This window comes from Petaurus breviceps, unplaced genomic scaffold (assembly GCF_028583685.1).
Source record: "Petaurus breviceps papuanus isolate PSGF00001 unplaced genomic scaffold, PetGlider_PUasm1.0 131, whole genome shotgun sequence".
Lineage (NCBI taxonomy): Eukaryota > Metazoa > Chordata > Mammalia > Diprotodontia > Petauridae > Petaurus > Petaurus breviceps.
The window spans coordinates 3575551-3595541 of record NW_027185674.1 but is presented as its reverse complement, the minus strand read 5'-3'; the positions used below and the strand labels follow the sequence as shown (position 1 = coordinate 3595541).

The following is a 19991-nucleotide window of genomic DNA, read 5'->3' as shown; positions in this document are numbered from 1 at the left end:
TTAGGTTTTTCTCCTCAGGCTGGGCGTTTGGGCCAGAAAACCGGAAGGACTATGTAGTTAGATGAATTAGTCAAGGTCTACCTGCAGGCGCGGGCATACACGGTAGGAGTGGCAGAATTGATGTGCCTGGCAATTTCGACTTTACTTAGGGAGATTACCCTCTTGACAGAAGAATTCTCGCAGATTTCCTGTAAGTCCTGAAATTTTCAGTAGGCCTTAAGATCGTATTACATTTCCATAAAAAATGTAGGCATACTTATTGGGCAAAGTGAATTATAGCTACTGCTTATTTTTCTGTGTGAGTAGAAAATGAGACGAATATGACTCCTGTTCTCAATCTAGCGATTCTGTTGGACCGAAGCTTGCTGTTTTTTCCTTATATGTTGAACGATGTTCAACCTGGTAACAAAGTTGTAATGCTGGTGTTAATTCCTTTGTTTCCAAGGCTAATGATCAAAATGTTTCCCTCATACTCTAGTTATGCTAATATCCTCTTATGAGGTCAATTAAATAAACCATGAGGTTGAGAACAGTAGTGGACAGAGAAGGTAGTCTTACTGATTGACTCCTATTCTTCCTGATGATGCCCTGAATCGTCGCCTGCCCCTAGGATCTTTACAAGTAAATCTTTTGTGGTATCTCAGTCTCAACATGTCCAAAAAAACCTCATTATCTTTCCCTCCTAACCCATCCTTCTTTTGAACTTCCATATTTCTGTCAAATACACTATTCTTCCAAGTCACTCAAGATCACAAGTTGGTATTCATCCTGCCTCCTCTCCTCAGTCACCTCTCATATCCAATTAATTGACAAGACTTGGCAATTCTGTGTCTGGAACATAGCTAACATTCATTCCCTTCTTTCTACTCCCTCAGCTACCACCCTATTTCAGGCCCTCAGTGCCTCTCTCCTTGACCATTGGATAATTAGGAATAGTCTCCTAATTGGTTGCCTTGCCTCTCAGGTCTCCCCCTTCCTCAATCTATAATTCACACATCTTCCAAATTAATATTTCTAAATTGTCTGTTTGACCATGTCACCTCCCTGCTCAGAAAACTACAATAGCTCTGGAATCAGATACAAACTTTTTTTTGGCATTGAAAGCCCTTTGCAATCTGACTCCAGCCATTTCTAGTTTAATTACATGTTACTTACTCCCCTTCAAACCTACTATGTTCCAGTCAGACTGGCATACTTGCTGTTCATCACATATGGCATTCCATCCCTTTTTCTCAGTGCCTTTTCACAAGCTATCTTTTTCCTCTCAGGTGTCTGGGCCAGAAAACTAGTTAGTTGGAAAAAGTTAGTTGGGTTAGTCAGGTTACATACACATGGGTGTATCTGAGAAAAAAGTGGTAGGATCAATATACATGTTAGCTTTGACTTGGAAGCCTGTTTCCAAAGGCTGCCTCTGGGATATTCTATGACATGTTGCTATCTATCTATGTTTAGATATGAATCTCTTAGAGTTTTCTATTGTAAAATTCAATTCTGTGGTCCTTAACAGCTTATGTTCATGGTAGCCAAAGCCTAGGTTGTTGCCCCTTGTAATAAACAAGCTTATTTATTTATTGTAATTCAAAACATGAAATTGGAGGAGAAGTCCGGATGGGGACAGACAACCTAAAACGGTGGGTCTGAGAACAAAGGATTTAAAGATGTGTGAACTGCAGCCTGTGTGGAAGCTCTAAAGAGAGCAAAGTTTCTTTATTGCTTGATAATGTGATAAACTAATGTACCGAAGTCCTGCTGCTTTGTGAGAGAGGCGATGGTGGCTGGAACTGAAACGGTTGGAATCGGCCAGCTCTTTCGCCTCACTGCTGACTCACTGTGTGATCTTGGAAATGTTATCTAGCCACCCTTGGGCCTTTGTTGGGGTTTTCTCTCCCCTGCTCTTTATATTAAAAAGATTGAGAATGCGACAGAGAGAAGAGGGCAGCATAATCTGCTATGGATGAAATGCATAGTGGTACAGGGATGCAGATTAAAGTTGTCATGTGTGTGTGTCGCAGGGAAGGATTTCAGGGACTGTGAGTTTGATCAGAGAATGCTTCCTGAAGAAGGTGAGGTGAAGCCCCACAATCAAGGTCATTTTTGACAGTTTTCCCTAAACCAGGAATTTCAGGCAGCTTAAGGCTGTCCAGATGTTTCCTGGACTCTTCATCCTTTCCTGATTTAGTTAAACTCTCTGTAAGTACGTTTCTGGTATAGGAATTCTAGTTCATCAGAGTGAGTTAGGGAGAAGGTGAGAAGACCAAAAAACCCCAACCACAGAAAACACAGGAACCTTAAAGTTGCCAGTGATAAAAGCTTCTAAAATTGTCTTAAAATGAAGTGCACAATATGTGTTACTAGATCTACACAAATTCCTTGGGACTATGTTGTAACCCTGTAAACCATTTTCAACTATAGAGATAATGCTTTCTGAAGGAAAGAGCCTCTTGGAAGGGAGACCATAGCTCCCATTGCTAATTTAAATTAAGAGAATTTTCGTAAAAAGACGTGGCTCCTTCTCCCTGTTACCCCCATTGGATTCCTTGGCCGATGCAGTACCCAACAGCTGCCAATGTTCAGTTATCTCTATGTGCTATGTAGTATTTGTGGATATTAATACCCAATCTTACTTGGTATGAAACAGTATAGATGGAACACTAGACTCAGAGCCAGGATACCAAGTTTCCAAATCAGACTATGTGACTATTTCACTGAACCTTTCTGTGCCTCAGTCCCCTCATCTGGAAGACAGGAATAAATATCATCTTCCTCCTCAGTGTCTATTTTCTGCCATACTTACATTTCCTACTTTATTCTCTAGAATGAAGAATCCATTAGGTTGGTTTCTTTCTCTTATTCCCCCCCCCCCTCCCCACCCCTTCCCTTCAATTATAACAGTAGCCAGTTGCTTGCAGAAGTTTGTAAACTCCTGGAATCTAATTGAGGAGGCTGGTTTTCAGCCTCTCTGAAGACAGTCATCCATCCCCTGCTCGAATACTTCCAGTAGCAGAGTTCACTATGTCACAGAGCAGCCCATTCTTTTGTTAAGTTAACCCAGAATCTGTTGTTTGGCGACTCTGTTTGCTAGAAGGTACTTCTTACTGTTGAGTCCCGATCTACCTCCATTTAATTGACAACCATTGGTCTTAGTGCTATTGGCTGGGGAAGGAATCTACTTCCTGTGCCCTATGACAGCCCTTCAGAGAGAAGAAGAAAGTCACTTAACCTCTGTTTACCTCAGTTTCCTCAGCTGTAAGAGGAGGATAATAATAGTTGCAATCTCCCAAGGGTTATTGTGAGGTTCAGATCAGATGATTTTTGTAAAGCACCCAGCGCAGAATCTGGCACGTAGTTTTGTTTTGTTGTTGTTGATATTGAGTCTTTTCAGTCATGTCTGACTCTCTGTGACTTCATTTGGGGTTTTCTTGACAAAAAGATGCTACAGTGGTTTGCCATTTCCTTCTCCAGCTCATTTTGCAGATGAAGAACTGAGATAAACAGGGTTAAGCGACTTGCCCAGGGTCCCACAGCTAGTAGGTGTCTGAGGTCAGATTTGAACTCAGGTCTTCCTGACTCCAGGCTTGGCACTCTATTCACTGTGCCACTTAGCTGTCCTTGGCATATAGTAGCCTCTGTATAAATGCTAGCTATGATGGCCTTCCTAAGTATTCTCCTTTTCTAGATTAAAGGTCCCCTTTAGCCAAACACTTCCTATCTTGATTATCTTCTGTTGTTTTGTTACCCAGAAATGCTGTGAAATTCTGACTACTTGGCAGAAAGAAATTCTGCTTGGGCTGCTTGAATATAGATGAGAGATGTACTCTGTTTGGACACAAGGTGTGGTATCATGGCATTTAGAGATTTTAGATAAATCTTTTTCAGCATAAAGACTGCTAGTGTAGAGGAGCCTAGAGGAAAAAAAAGCTTTGCCAAATAGGATCTCCTCTGATCTTTCTGGACTGCATTGTAGAGATCTCATTTTATAAGTAAGGCACTCACTAGTTCTTTGGGCTCTCAAAAGCAGAAATACTTGAGGGCAAAGAGAAGCTCTAGGCTTGGAGGGATCTCAGAGAACTCTGGTTGGAACCTTAACCTGAATGAGAATCCCTTTTTCAGCCCATGTGACATAGGACCATCCAGCCTTGGCTTGTAGAGCTTAAGTGGGGGAAACCTTCTGCCTCTGGAGGTAGCCCTTTCCATTTTTTATTTTCCTTATGACTTCAATCAATCTCTGCCATTTCCACTCACTGCACTTAGATTTTTCTCACTTTATCTCTGCTCCCTTTTCTATCTGACTGCCCTTCAATACTTAAAGATCATATACTCCCTCTGCAATTTTCTCTCCATCTGAAATGCCCCTATTTTCTTCGGTCAGTCTTGAATAAGAATTGATCTCTCAAGGTCCTTTACCATCAGGGGCAACTTCCTCTGGATATTCTCCACTTTTAACAATGTCCTTCCTAATGAACCTGTGCTCAAGTATTTCAGAGGTTACCACTGAAATGACTAGAAGAGAGAATATTGAGATGATTAAATCCACCTAAAAGTTTTATTAGCTTTTTAAGCTCTCATATCAGATTCTTGGTATGCAATCTAAAGAGCTAGTCTTGGAGTGCTCAAGATCTGAATTCAGGTTTGGCCTCTTATCATATCCTAGCTATGTGACTGGTCAAGCCACCTAACCTCTCAATGATCTAGGCAACCCTCTACAGCTACAAGTTACATAGAATGCACCAACCTGCATTGGGAGAGAGGGCTTTTTTTCATCTAGTGGTCCACCCCCCGCCAATGAAATTACAGGTTCAGTCCCTAGCCCTATCTGCCATCACATTATTGACTCATATTGGGCTTGCAGTCCTCTAATACCCTCAGATCTTTTTTTCAAACATGCTTCTATATAGCTCTGCATTCCCTGTTTCATACTTTTGAAGTAGATTTTTGAAATCATGTAGACATTTATCCCAATAAAATTTCATGATCTTAGATTCAGTCCACTATTCTAATGTGTCAGGATCTTTCAAATCTGGCTTTGTTATCTAGTGTGTTAGCTTTAGGTATGTATCATCTGGAAAAAATATTCAGTATGGTGAAAAAAGAAGCTAGAGGATGGTAGCAATTTCCTACAGTCCCTGCTACTGGTCAGGCTAAAGCTGGTGGATCATTTGAGCTCAGGAATTTTGAGCTGCAGCAGAACTAAAAATGATTGCACAAAGTTCAGCGAAAATATGAGTATTCCTCTCCCATCCAGTGGGGAATTGAGGGTGGGGGAACCAGTTTGCCTAAGGAAGGACAAATCAGGCCAGGTTAGAAATAGAGCAGACCAAACTTCTGTGCTGATCTAGCCAGGGCAAGATAGAGAGCCAATCTCCTCCCCTTCCCCCCCAAAAAAAACAAACCCCAAAACATGTTATTGATGTCATTTGTCTTAGCATTACAGCCATGTCAATCTCTTCCTCCAGACTAAACCCCTAGCTGTAACAAAGGAAAGCAATTAAGCAAAACCATTTGATATGGTGACAACATCTACTAGTGTTTACAGTATTCTGCCCTTAAGAGTCCTCTCCTCTGTGGGGGATGGAGCTAGGGAGAAGGAGAAGGAATATTTCTTTTTCTGCTCTATAGGACCTTATTGTTTTTTCCAGTTACATAGTTTTGCTTTCTTTTTTTGTTGGTCATCCCATTTACACTTGTATATTATTCTGTTTACTTCTCTCTGAATCATTTCATACATACCTTTCTGTCTCTCTGAATTTCTTTTGTCATTTCTTGCTACATGGTAATATTCAGTTACATTTCTATAACATAGGGTTGTTTTGTTTTGTTTTTTTAAACAATTCGACAACTGATAAGCACCCGCTTTGTTTACAGTTCTTTACTACAAGGAAGAGCACTGCTATGAATTTTGAGTATATATCAGACCTTTGATTGTGTCTTTGACTTCTTTATGCTCAAGAGTGGGATTACTGAGTCACAGGGTAAGGACAGTGTAGTCACTTTTCTTGCATAACTCCAAACTGATATCCAGAATGCTTGGTTCCATTTCTCAACTCTGCCAACAGTGTATTCGTGCACCTGTGTAATGTTAAAGGAATCTGAAGATCTTCCCTGGCCCTTAATAGGCCCATGTGACCTGCTTTGAGCTCTGGCCCAGCCTACAGCTTCAGTCACATAGTGCCCATGGTATGGGTGGAGCTGAGAGTGAGGCAGAGCAGCTAGCTGAGTGAGAGAGGGAGGAATTTTGCCTAGAGGAGCTTGTTTTTGGGGAGGCCTAAAGGAGAGAAGGCTTGGGGATGTCTGGGGAGGTCGGTGTTGCCTGGATCCATGATGTGTATAAAGCTTCTTTGTTAACCGTGGTGGAATTGACTTTCTGGTGTCTGAATAAATATCTTGGTTTCATTTTTGAGGAAGAGAGTTGTTAAATTTTTTGATTCAACCCTGGAAATACATCTGCATATTCATAGCAGCTGCTGTGGGTATCGAACTGGCCATATAGCCTGTCTTAGCAAATATCGTCTAATGTTAATTGTTCCCATTTTTTGCCCTTTGCCAATTTGCATCCTGTGAATTGAAACCTCAGAGCTTTTAAAATTTGCATTTAACTTAGTCATTTGAAGCATGTTTTCAGAACCGCATTTATAATTTTCAGTGATTCTTTTAAAAGCTATTTCTATCCTTTTTTCTTCTTTGAGGACTAGCACTTGATGTTACAGATTTTGTCAATTCCACGTGTGTTTTGGATATTAGACTTTTATTGGTATTTGGCACAGATATTTTTCTGACAGTAACATCTCTTCTATTTTGACCTTCCATGATTTTATTTGTTCAAAAACTTTAATTCTCCATAGTCAAAAATGTCTATTTATCTTTTGTGTTCATCTCCATTCCTGATTTAGTTAAGAATCCTTTCCTCTGAGATGGGGAGAGATAGAATGGGGTAAATTATCTCATATAGAAGAGGCAAGGGAAAATTGTTACAATGGAGGGGAAGAACAGGAAGGCAAAAGGGAATGGGTCAACCTTATTCTCATTGAATTTGGCTTGGGGAGGGAATGACATATACACTAAATAGGGTATATCTCCCTACAGGAGAATAGGGGGAAAGGAGATGAGAGGGGGGATGAGGGAAGGGAGGGCAGATTTGGGGAGAGGGAAGTTGGAAGCACCCACTTTTGAAAAGGGACAGGATCAAAGTAGAGAATAGAACAAGTGGGGGGTGGGATAGGAGGGAGGGAAATATAGTCAGGCTTTCACAATATGGAAATGTTTTGCATAGCTACACATATACAACCTATATTGAATTGCTTATCTTCCCAGTAAGGATGGTTGAAGAGGGAGGTAGGGAAAGAATCTGGAATTCAAAGGTTTAAAATAAAATGTTAAAAATATACATATATATTATTGTTATTATTTTACATGTAACTGGGAAATAAGATATATAGGCACTGGGGTATAGAGATCTACTATGCCCTACTGGAAAGTCAGAGGGGGTATGGAGGAAGATATAGGAGAGAGCAGATTAGAGTGGGGGATATTCAATGGGATTGCTGTTTTGGGGTGATGGGTAGGGGGAAAATGGGGAGAAAATTTGTAACTCAAAATCTTGTGGAAATGAATGATGTAAACTAAAAAATAAAAAAATAAACTACAAAAAAAAATTAAAGAATCCTTTCCTCTGGACAGAATTGTGAAAGAAACCTGATGTTATTCTCATCATCTGCAAATTTGATAAGTATGCTGTTATCTAAATAATTGGTAAAAATGTTAAACAGCTTAGTGCCAAGAAAAAAAAAATCTTTGGGACCCTCCAATAAAGATCCCTTTCCAATTTAACACAAAACTATTAGTGAATACTGTTTGAGTCCAATGATTCAAACAGTTCTAAATACTAAAATACCGTTGTCTACCTTGAATCCCTTTTTGTTATGCACAAGCTAGATATAATCTATAGCGATGACACCCTCTGATCTGCTAGTCTAATAACCCTACCCACTTTCCCATATCTGTCCTCCTCTGACTCCCAAAAGAAAGAAATTAAGGTAGTCTGATATGATCTATTCTATTCTTGGGAAAACATGCTAGAAGTTTGTGCTCAGCGCTTCCTTTTCTTATTTTTCACAAATCATCTATTTAATATTATAGAATTTTGCCAGAAATTGAACTCAAGCAAGATGACTTATAGTTTAGACTTCATTCTTTTCCTGTTTTTGAAAATAAGAACAGTTGCCCTCTTCCATTGTCTAGTCTTGTAGAGATCAGTGACAGTGGCTCTGTAATTATGTAAGGAAATCTCTAGTGGAGTCCATCGGGATCTGTACTTGGCCCTGAATATATATTTACATTTTTTTTCAATTACTTCAATAAAAAGCATGAATGGTATATGCTCACCTCATATTTGAAAATGATACAAAGCTGGAAGGGTTACCCAAGGATGACAGAGTCAGGCTCCAAAAGGATCTTCACAGGTTAGTGCCAAGAAAAATTGACTAAGAAGTTAAAAATTCAGTAGATATAAATATAAAGTTTTGCATTTGGTACAAAAAAACAACTTCAGAAATGCAAGCTAGGAGAGACATGGGAAGATAGCAGTGGTTTTGAAAAGGACCTGGGAGTTTTAGGCAAATGAAAACTCAATATGAGTCAGTAGGGTGATGTAGCAGCCAAATGAGTTAATGCAGTCTTGGTCTACATAGCTTCTACAACTAGAGAGGGAATAATCCCCTTCGAATTTAGCCTTTGTCAGACCTCGTCTGAAGTGCTGTGTTCACTTCTAGACCTCATGGTTTAAGAAGGATATTGTTATTATTGGAAATGTTAGAAAATGTCCAGAGGAGGGAAATGGGATGGTAAAGAGCCTTAATTTTGTGACATAAGAATTAGTTAAAGAAATGGGCCATGTTTAACTTGGGGTAAAAAAAAAAGACTCAGGGGAACATGGTAACTGCCTTAAAGTATGTGAAGGACTCTCATATGGAAGAGGGATTAGATTTATTCTTTCTGGCTTTAGAGGACAGAATGAGAAGCCAGTCAGTCAACAAACATGTATTAAGCACCTACTGTATCCCAAACAAAAGCTTTTATGAGCTCACAGTCTAATGAGGGAGACAACATGTAAAAAACTGTGTACAAACAAGATGTATACTGGACAAATTGGAGATAATCAGCAGAGGACAGGCACTAATATAATTGTGGAGCCACTGTTACTGATCTCTAAAAGACTAGAAAATGGAAGAAGGCAATTGTTCTGATTTTCAGACATGGGAGAAGAGTAAAGTCTATAAACTATAGGCCATCTTGTTTGACTTCAGTTCCTGGCAAAATTCTATAATATTAAAATAGGTGGTTAGTGAAAAATAAGAAAAGGAAGCAATGAACACAGCTTTTAGCATGTCTTCCTCAAGAGCAGACTGGATCATACAGACTACCTTAATTCCTTTCTTTTGGGAGGAAGTGGAGGAGGGATGTGAGAGTGATAGCTTCCTGTAGAAGGTAAAATTTTAATTAGGAGTTAAATGGTGGAAGTCACAAAGAGGAAAATTTAGACCTGATATCAGAGGAAAAACCCCAACTTACTAATAATGAGAGCCATCCCAAAATGAAATGGCTTCCAAGCGGAAGCTAGATGACTGTTTGTTGGGAATGTTGTAGTTGTCATTCTTTTTTGTGTAAGGGTTAGACCTGATGACTGCTGAGATGTATTCCAATTCTCAAATTCTGTCATTCTATGATTCTGCTGTAGCTTCTGGTGTGATTCATCTGAGACTTGTTACCTGAGAACTCATCTCATATCTTCCTGTTTATTTTAGGATTCTGTTCCCTATTATCCATTTTTGTTTTGTCCTTTCCAGTCCAAACATACTCTCCTTGACTAAGAAAACAGAAAAGAAGTAAGAATTGAGTACTGCTACCTTCTATCCCTTGGCTAATATTATCTGATACACTTTAAGCAACTATCATCTCTTTGTTTTTTCCCCACCTATTTACAAAGCACTTTATTGTTCTCAGAATTTCCTGCAAGAGTCACCTTGTTTTGATTTTTTTTATTGCTGCTGTTGTCATTCCTGACAAATTCTTAAACTAAATCTATGATTGCTTTCTGGTCTAAATTTTTTTTCTTTTTTAGTAAAGAAAACAAAAGCAAAATTGGAGTTGAGTGGTTATGCCTCTTATCAGTTATCTCCCCCTTCCTCAATCTTCCCTCTTGCCCATAATAGCATTGGGTTTTTGGTTTTTTGTTTGTTTTGCAAAGGCCCTTTTTTGGGTCTTTAGTGTTTACCTGGAGCCTCTGATCATTTGGGCTTTGACCTTCTTGACATACTATTCTTATCAAACCTTGTCATTCCCGTGCACACCCTCAGTTACCTAGCTCCTCACTCCATATCTTATACACATCCTATGTCTCTAAGCTCTTGGCAGTAGCCCAAGGAGTCTCTTTAGAGACTTATTTCTTTACATTGCGACTGCCTGGAAGCTCTTCCGTTCCCTTTCAGAATCTTTTTTTTTTTTTTTAAGAAATCAGTATGGATAACAATTTCACCTCTGAAGAGTTATCTCTATATGTCATAAACACTTTCTCAAAGGAGAAAGCTTGAAATTGAATGTTCAGAGGGCCAGATAACATCACAAAAAATTAAATGGACTCTTAACAGATAGGAGAATGGGTTACTGCCATAAGATGTGCTTCTGAATCATGTAGTACTATAGAAGGGATACCAGACCAGGAGTTAGAGGACAGGTTCACATTCACATTATAGGGGTGAGTGTTGCCTCACTCTCACCACATCCCCAGTCAACCAAGTAATAAAATGTCTACTTTGGAGTCAGAGGGTTCTTGGCCCTGCCACTTAACTTGTGTGACTTTGAACAAGTCATTTCACTTAGGGGGGCTTCAGTTTCCTCATATGTAAAATGAGGGATTTGGACTAGATGACCTCTAAGGTCTGTCCTGTCCAGCTCAAGATCTATGAATTTTCTCCATAGTGAGGCTGTGTCAGACAGGGCTATAGGACAATGGCCTGATTATTTTCCCATTGTCCCCACCAGTCTCATACAGGCAGTCTGTAATTGTCAGGGCCATCCATGATTTAAACTAGTGGCATGAATTCTGTTTTCTTGGCAAGGCTCCAATATTCCACCCCCACCCCCAGCCATGCTTTATAATTGACTGGTGCCTGCCATTCCCCTGTAGAGTTTCATCCCTTTTGTTTATGACTTTGTTCTCTGTTAGAACCTACTTACCCTCACAGTTTAAGCGATTTTTATTGGTCATTATCGCCCGTCAAGGGAAAAGCACAGTATTGTAGAGAAAGCACTGGATTAAGAATTGGGACACCTGATTTTGGGTTCCATAGCTTCATGGCCTTGGACAAGCCAAAATCCTTGTCTTCTTAATTTTGTCTCTTGCAAATTGATGAGATTGAATTAGATGCTATGTAAGGACTCATAGCTGTTGGTGATTCTTTTTCGTTATCAGCATAAACCAAATATCACAGTGCTCCAGGGCACTAGAGGAGGGAAGTGACCGAGAGGGGAAAGGTTAGAAAACAGCTCTAGAGGCAGGGGCACTGCCCAGAACAAGCCTGCATCTGTCCATTTCTTGGTAATGGGAATTTCGGTAGCTTTCGGAATATTGGTGGTTTTCTGATGACGCCTGACTTAACAACCTTGGTACTCAGACCTCACCTCTGGGGAAGGGAGTCAGTTCACAAATGAAGATACCTGGATGATTTCTCCACTGAAGCTAAACCTGGCCTGCTTAGAGGTTGCTGTTTATTTGCCAAGCACCAACAGTGTGTTTAGCAGTCTCTTTAGATATAGAATATGTGGTTTTTTACGCCTAGGGCTTATATTCTAAGTTACACAGATAGGACACTAGAGATATAAACTTACTCCCCAGATGCACTGGCTGAACCTGTGAAGTGATTAGTGTTTTGTTGCATGTGGTAGAGATTCTGGGGACTGATGTGAGCTGCAGGATGGATTTCAAAGGGATGAAGGTATCCTTAATAGGCCACAGCATACTCTAATAATATCAACATACTTTTGCAGGCAAACAGAGTAGGTGCTCATATGTTTGTTGAATTAATTGACTGTTTAATTTAGGTACATCTCAGCATTTTAAACCACTCAACATATATTATACAGGTTTTTCTTTATTCATCCAACAAATGTTTATTATACTTTGTGCCAAGGATGGTATGGAAGCCTGGAGGAGAAGATGCAAAGATTGCTAAAGATGCTATCCTTCTCTTTAGGGAGTCAAAATTTAGCTGGCAGGATAGGACACATCCAAATACATGATAACAGTATGATTCACAATGCAATATGAAAACAAAGAAAGATGTAAAGTGGTGAGCCTAGAGAAGGAAAAATTGTTCCCAACTGGAAGAAACAGAGGAGGCTTTATGGAGGAAGTAGCATCTGAATTTGGCCTTGAAGGAAGACTCCAGCAGGCAGAGATAGTGAAGGTAGAAGGTCATTTCAGATTTAGTGAGTATTTTAAGAAGGCATAATGACTTGAGAGCTGAGTAATACAAGTAGTGATGGTTAGTCTGGAGTGCAATGCAGATAGTAGGGAAGTATTATGAAATAAAGCTTGAAATATAGAAAGGCAGGCACATTTTGGAAGGCCTTGAATACCAGGCAAGGAGTCATGTAAGGACAGACACATTTTGGAGAGCCAGGCAAGGAGCCATCTAAGTATTCTAAGTAAAGAAATCATATATCCCAAGAGACTCTGGAACATTCCTTCCTGATCCACAGCTAACTTTTTTTGGTGGCCATTCAAGATGGAGATTCTTTGTCTGTGTATACAGATGCTAAACATTTTCTTCTTTTGTCTTGGACTCTGGTGTTATCTCAGACAATCCCTGAAGGTTGAACAGGGTTTTCTAGAGGGTATGAAAACACTGGAAGGAGAGCCCTGAGGAGAGGTCTGAATTCTGGTCCTGGTTGTACCATTGATTTCATTTGTCATCCATGCCAAGACATTTATTCTCCTTGGACCTCAGTTTCTCCATCTGTAAAATGAGAAAGTTGTTCTAGATGAAACCTAAGCTCTTCTTTCTAGCTCTACATGTGTGTGAACATGGTCAGTAGGGACAATCATCCATAAAGCCCCTTCTTTTTTTTTTCCAAATGCTTTATTAATTTCTGATTTACATCATTAATTTCCGCCAGATTTTGAGTTACAAATTTTCTCCCCGATTTTCCCCTACCCACCCCCCCAAAATAGCGGTCCCACAGGATATCCCCTCCTCCAATCTGCTCCCTAAAGCCCCTTCTTAATCTAAGGTATACAGTCCAGCCCTCTGTTTTTAGAATGTATCTTTTTTTTTTTTTAAGCAATTGGGGTTAAGTAACTTGCTCAAGGTTACACGGCCAGTTATTTCTGGGTGTGGTGCTAAGTATCAGAGCCTGGATTTGATCCCAGGTCATCCTGACTCTGGGGCCAGTGCTCTTACTCACTGAGCCACCTGGCTGCTCCTAAGCAATTGGGGTTAAGTAACTTGCTCAGGGTTACACGGCCAGTTATTTCTGAGTGGGTGCTAAGTGTCTGAGACCAGATTTGATCCCAGGTCATCCTGACTCTGGGGCCGGTGCTCTTACTCGCTGTGCTACCTGGCCGCCACTAGAATATATCTTTACTGGGATGTCTGAGCAGTCATGGGAAATCCTTCTCCCTTTTAGATAGGACTTTGTGGCATTTGTCCAGGCTGAGGGAAGCAATTCTGGATCTACTAAATACTATGATTTATCCAGACGTCTTCAGGCATGCTAGTTTGAGGTTATGTGTCTCCAGAATGCAAGAGATGTGGCTTAGGGCTTTTAGTAGTTCATTCATTCAATTAATGAACATTTTGTAAGAATTAGCACTAGAAGGGAATTTAGAGGTTATCTAGTGCAACCTTCTCCTTTACATAAAAGGAAACTGAGGCCCAGAAAAGTGACACCTGGTCATAGGATCTTATGATCATGAATTTACTAGAAGGGACATTAAAGGTCATCTAGCCCTAATTTTACAGATGAGGAGACTGAAAATTTCACAGAGAAGTGAACCTTAGTTATCATAGGAGGGACGTTAGAGGTCATCTATCTGGTTCAACCCCTTCTGAGGTCAACACAGATTTTCTCTAGTGATAAGTTCTCAGAGATGAACGGGGCAAGAATAGCTCTCTTCTCCCTGCCCCCCCACCTTCATGTCTCATAGCATTTCTCATATTTGACCCCTTTCTCATAGGTATCTGATGGTTTTGGCCTACACTAGCCTGAAAGCTTTTTTTTTTTTTTTTTACAGCAGGGAGTATACTTTGTTCATCTCTTTATTCCCAGATACTGAATTTGGATTTTGAGTCTGAAGGCCTGGGGTTTAGATCATGACTCTGTCCTTTATTACCTCATTAGCACCAAAAGCCAGCCAGCCATAGGCAATATGCAATGGTTGGAAACCCAGCATTGAACCAGGGACCTCTAACTCTTTAGTCTGAAGTTGTTCCATTTGGGCCATTTCAGGGCAGCCTCAAAAGACCAACAGCAGATGTAGGTCTCTGTGGAGGAGGGGGGAAGAGGCAGGGCAGAAGGAGGAGTTGGAAACTCAGATGAGAAATGAGGCAGGGATTTGCTGAAATGCCCATAGATAGGTTTCTGGGATCTGGTTCGGAATCTCAGGCTGCCAAGTGCCTGGTTTGTCCCCATAGGGTATTAGTGATTTTTACTTACTTCATTAAAGCTAAATTTATTTAATGCATCTGTAATAGATTTTTGAAATAAAAAAAAAATCAACTCAGTTTAAATGTGATTCAAATCTCCTGTTTCGTTTCCCTGTTTATGACTGATAGATCTTGAAATCAATGATCTTATACTATAAATATAGATTCTTAAGCCCCAGAAGAAGTAATTTCCAGAATTACTGAGTTCATAGTATCTTAAATCTGGAGCTGGAAGGGAACTTTAAGAGGCCTTTTAATTCAGCCCCATCATTTTACAGATATGAGGAAACCTTCACCCAGAGAAAGGAAATGACTTGGCCAAAACCCCGCAGAAAATAAGCCAGAATTCAAACACAGCTCTGGCTGATGCCAAGACAAACCTTTCACATTCAGCCATCGTTCAACTGAATCCTTATATGAAGAGATATCATCTTTTTTCATGGTGCAATTGAAGTTTCCTACTTGTTTGAAAACATGTGTGGCACAGTTAAATTTGTAACTAGCATAAGAGAAACTAAACTGTGTCTTGGGACACCATCTTTCCAGGAAGATATGCTTCCCTCTGTGCTGCTAGCTGCAACCTTCAGGGTTCTATCCCTGGAGGGGATGGAAAAAAATGCCCCTTTCCCAAATCTTTCACTCCTGAACTCCTGAAGAACTGAGGACAATATTGCCCCTCTCCTGGTGTGACTGCCCTCTTCTGCTCCCACTCACCCATTCGGCTGTTTTGGTTATGGATGGAAACCTTTCTAATCATGATTCCAAATAACAGTTTTCTGTTAATATTTGTTAAAGGGATTTTGGATGCTATTTATTTAATTTAATGAAGCAGTTAACTGAGCCCCTACTATGTGAAAAACACTGTACTAGGTACTGTAGGGGTTGTTTGTGACATCAGGTAGGTGATGTCTTGACTTACAGGTGAATGGATTTAAGTGAGGCAGAGCTGTGCAAAGTCATCAGTCTCACTCCTCCAAGGTCATCTGAGTTCAGTGGTGACACATAGGTCAGGACATCTGGAGATGACCCCAGATGCAGTGGAACTACAAAGATAAATGAGGCATAGTCTTTGTCCTCAGGAAGGTTATAGTCTAGTAGAATGGATGAGATAGGTAAAGAAATAAATAAGTTACAGCATAAAAATGGTCCTCCCAAAGTAATTCTCTGGTGCCTCATTGTGGTGTGGAAGTAATCCTGAATTCTTGAAAGCCGTACCAAAGAAACACAGGTTCTGACGGATTTGATAAAATTTTGAAAGGCTTTGAGTATGGGTCCAGTGATGGAATGTGTGTCTGCTGCCCAAAGACTAGTCTGGCTATGTTTAGAAAGGATCATCCCCAGAAGTTTGCCTAACAGGTCATGAATGTTTTTACAGAGAAAGGAGCTCGTGAAGACCTTTTGCTGTTTGTATCAGGGATGCAGAGAGGGACTGTCAACATTGATAAAATCACAGTACCAAAATAAGTATTCCAGAAATATTTATTGAGCATGCACTTATGTAAGACACTGTGCTAGCTAGGTATTACGGCAGAATTAAAAGATGCAAAAGAGAGACATTCTTCTCCAAAAGATTCCAGTCCAGGAAAGTATGGGACATATACACAAATAGCTATGATAGAAAGCAGTATTTGATAAATGATAAGATCACAACAGACTCAAATATTGGACTGAACAGAAGTACAAATTTAGTAGAGATAAAAATAAAATCTTGCATTTGGGTCTGAAAAACACCTTTTCTGGTACAAGTACACACAGTATAAATAAAAAATAATTAAGAGAGAGAGGGTGGTATAATTAAGAGAGAGAAGGTGGTATAATTAAGAGAGAGAAGGTGGTATAATTAAGAGGAAGTGGGAAAGGCTTCCTGTAGAAAGTAAGATTTTAATAAGGACTTGAAAGCAAGGGCAGCCAGTAGGAGATGGTGAGAAAAGAGAACCTTAAAGGCATGCGAGGCAGCCAGAAAAAAATGCTTGGAGTTGAGAGATGGAGTGTGTTGTTCATGGAGCAGCAGGCTAGTGTCACTGGATTGAAGAGTACATGGCAGGGATTAAGGTATAAGAAGACTGGAAGGGAGGCATGGAATGTGGGGGTGGGTAGGTTATGAAGAGCTTTGAATTCCAAACAGGATTTTGTGTTTAATCCTGGAGGTGATAGGGAGCCATTGAAGTTCATGGAGTAGGAGGGGGAGATCACATAGTGAGGCCTGTACTTTAGGAAAAGCATTTTGGTAGCTGAATCAAAGATGCACGGAAGTGGAAAGAAATGTGACAGAGAAGCATCTGCAAACTATTGCAATAGTCCAGGTGATGAGGGAGAGTGGTAGCAGTATCTGAAGAGAGGTGGACATATTCAAGAGATGTTGCAAAGGTGAAATGGATAGACCTCAACAACAGATTGGATGTGAGGGGTAAGAGATAGTGAGGAGTCAAGAATGACACCTAGGGTTTGAACCTGGGGAACCAGGATGATGAATATGCACTTGACAGTAACGGGGAGTTTGGAAGTGGAGGAGGGTTTGAGACAAAAAATAATCAGTTCGGTTTTGGACATGTTGAGTTGAAGACATCAATTCTAAGTGTCTGAAAGGCAGTTTTAGATAGAGGATGAGAGATTATGGCAGGGTAGGTAGATTTAAGCATCGTTAACATAGAGATGGTAACTAAATCACTGGAAGCAGAGGAGATCACCAATTGAAGAGTATAGAGGGAGAAGAGAAAAAGGCACAAGACAGAACCTGTGGGCACCAATGGTTAGAGGGTGTGATCTGGATGAGGATCCAGCAAAGGTGACTGTCAGGTAGGAGGACAGCCAGGAGAGATCAGGGTCTTGAAAACTTAGAGAGAAGAGAGCATCGAGGATTAGAGTGTGATCAGCAATGTCTAAGGCTTCAGAGGAGTCAAGAAGAATGAGCACCGAGATTAGGAGAAGATCAGTGGTGACTTTGGAGAGCCCAGATTCAGTTGAAAGATGAAGTTGGAAACCAAATTGTAGAGTTAAGAAGGGAGTGGGAGGAGAGGAAATGGGAGATGCCTATTGTAGACAACCTTCTCAAGAGGTTTGGGGCAGAAGAGATACAGGATGATTGAAAGAATATTATGCTAAGAGTATGAGAGAGGTACAAGGTATTATGATATGTTAGAGGAGGTAGATAGGAGAAGTCTGTCTCCATAGTGGATTGTGAACTCCTCAAGGCAGAGACTGTCTTTTGCCTCTTTTTGTGTTGAGTGCAGTGCTTGGCATACTCTGTTGTTTTTCAGTCGTGTCCAACTCTTTGTGACCCTATTTAGGGTTTTCTTGGAAAATCACTGGAGTGATTTGCTCTTTCCTTCTCCAGCTTATTTTACAGGTGAGGAAACTGAGGCAAGTGAAAGGGTTAAGTGACTTAAATGACAGCTGGTAAGTATCTGAGGCAGGGTTTAAACTCTTGAGGTTGAGTCTTCTGGACTCCACACCTGGCACTCTATCCATTGCATCACCTAGCTACCCTGCCTGACATATAGTAGGTGCTTAAAAAATGTTTATTGATTGATTGGATCTTCCATTCCTCTGCTTAGGTAAATATAGACTGTGAGACATTTGTAAGTTTTAACTTGTCCCATTTGTTAGTATCTCCCTTAGTGAATCAAGTTCTCCAGAATTCTTACTTAATACACAGCACTATCAGGTACTTTGTAAATATTACTAGCCCTCTTGCTTCCTTCCCCACATTACCTACGAGAAAAGGAAGGAGTTTACTCCCAAGCCTGAGGCAGGATGATGGAGTCAGATTCATTTCAGTGTACTTGCCAAATAGACTAAAATTAATGGGTTATATATTTGCAGAGTGGCATGTAGGAGGAGTTGAAACCTTGGAAAGAGTCAAAATAGAGCCAGGAAGGAAATAATAATAATCATGTTTAGGCGCTTCATCAGTATTGTATCTTTCAGCAGCTCTCAGCCGGTGTATTTGTGGGAGAGATTGTAACCTGATTGGCTTTGGAGACTGGGGGGAGTGGGGAATGGAGGAACTTCAGGGGAATTGCCCCAGGCAGATCTCAGGTCTGAGATTCATTATTCTGTGGGTGACCCAGTTCAAACTCATAGAAACATAAAACCTGAAAGTTGGGATTATAGTTAGTGGTCATGAGATAATCGAGCCTAACCCAAATATATACACTTAATACTGGAATCATACTTGTCAGTCCTCCAGCCTCTGTCTGGATACTGTGATGCAGGTAACTCACTACTTTGTGAGTTAGTCAGCTCATTCCCTCGTTGGACAGCTCTAATTGTTAGAAAGTTTGTTATATTGAGCCAAAATTTGCCTCCTGGCAGTATCCTGAGAGCCATCACTTCTAAGAAGTGAGAGAGGGAGAGGGGGAGGGGAAAGAGTGAAGGAATTGGGGGGGAAAGAGAGAGAAAGGACAGAGATAGAAGGAGGTAAAGAGAGATGGAAAAAGAAAGGGAAGGAAGGATAGAGAAAGAGAGGGAGAAAGATGTGGGGAAGGAGATTCAATCACAATTGAGTCAAACTATAAGCAGCATCCCACGCCCTGCCTCTTTGAAGAAAAGAATAAGGTGCATTTTTCTCATCTCTCCTTCAGGGACAGGCTTCGTCATTCCCACCAGACAGCTGTCAGTTTTATTTTTTGTGGTAATTTTTTCCCATTTATGTTGTTGTAGTCATCATGTCTACAGTTTTTCTGACTCTGCTGCCTTCTCTCTGCTTCTATTCATGAATCTTTCAATGCTTCTCTGCATTCTTGGGATTGTTTCTTAAAGTGCAGTTATATCTATTACATTCATGGACAATAGTTTCTTTGCAATGTTCCTCCTTTAGTGGGAATCTACTTTGTTTCTATTTATTTGCTACTACAATCATTGCTGCTATGAATATTTTGGTGTACATGGGACCTTTCTATCTTCACAGATTTATTTTTAAAATGGAATGAATTAAAATTAATTTTGTTTTGAAGGGTTTTTTTTTAGATACTCCTGGAGATAGCAGGTGGTATCTTCAGGTTCTAGAAAGTCAGAACTGGGAATCACAACACAACCGTAGATGCTTTCCTAGTCTTATTGGCTTCCTTTTATTTTTCTGAAAGAGAGAGAGGAGAAATGGAGGTGCAGCTAATTTATGCGAGGCTAAAATAATCATTAAAAATGTAGAGATCCAAATTTATCATTATTAGATCTTGAAGGTAGCTTAGAGATCATTTAATCAAAAATTCCTCATTGGTAGGGGGAGGGAGGGAAGGAGAGAGAAAGAGAGAGAGAGAGAGAGAGAGAGAGAGAGAGAGAGAGAGAGAGAGA

General features: G+C 40.3%; 1 protein-coding gene across 16 annotated transcripts in view; it reads left to right on the top strand.

Moving 5' to 3' along the window:
* CTIF (cap binding complex dependent translation initiation factor) overlaps positions 1-19991 on the top strand; it is a 492208-nt gene that overhangs the window by 7625 nt on the left and 464592 nt on the right. The window contains exon 1 of one of the 16 annotated variants that reach the window (XM_069104465.1): positions 48-190. The exons of the other annotated variants lie outside the window; for them this stretch is intronic. The gene's annotated coding sequence lies outside the window, so the exon portion shown is untranslated. Of the gene's footprint in view, positions 1-47; positions 191-19991 lie in introns of those variants that run through there. 16 annotated transcript variants of the gene reach the window in all.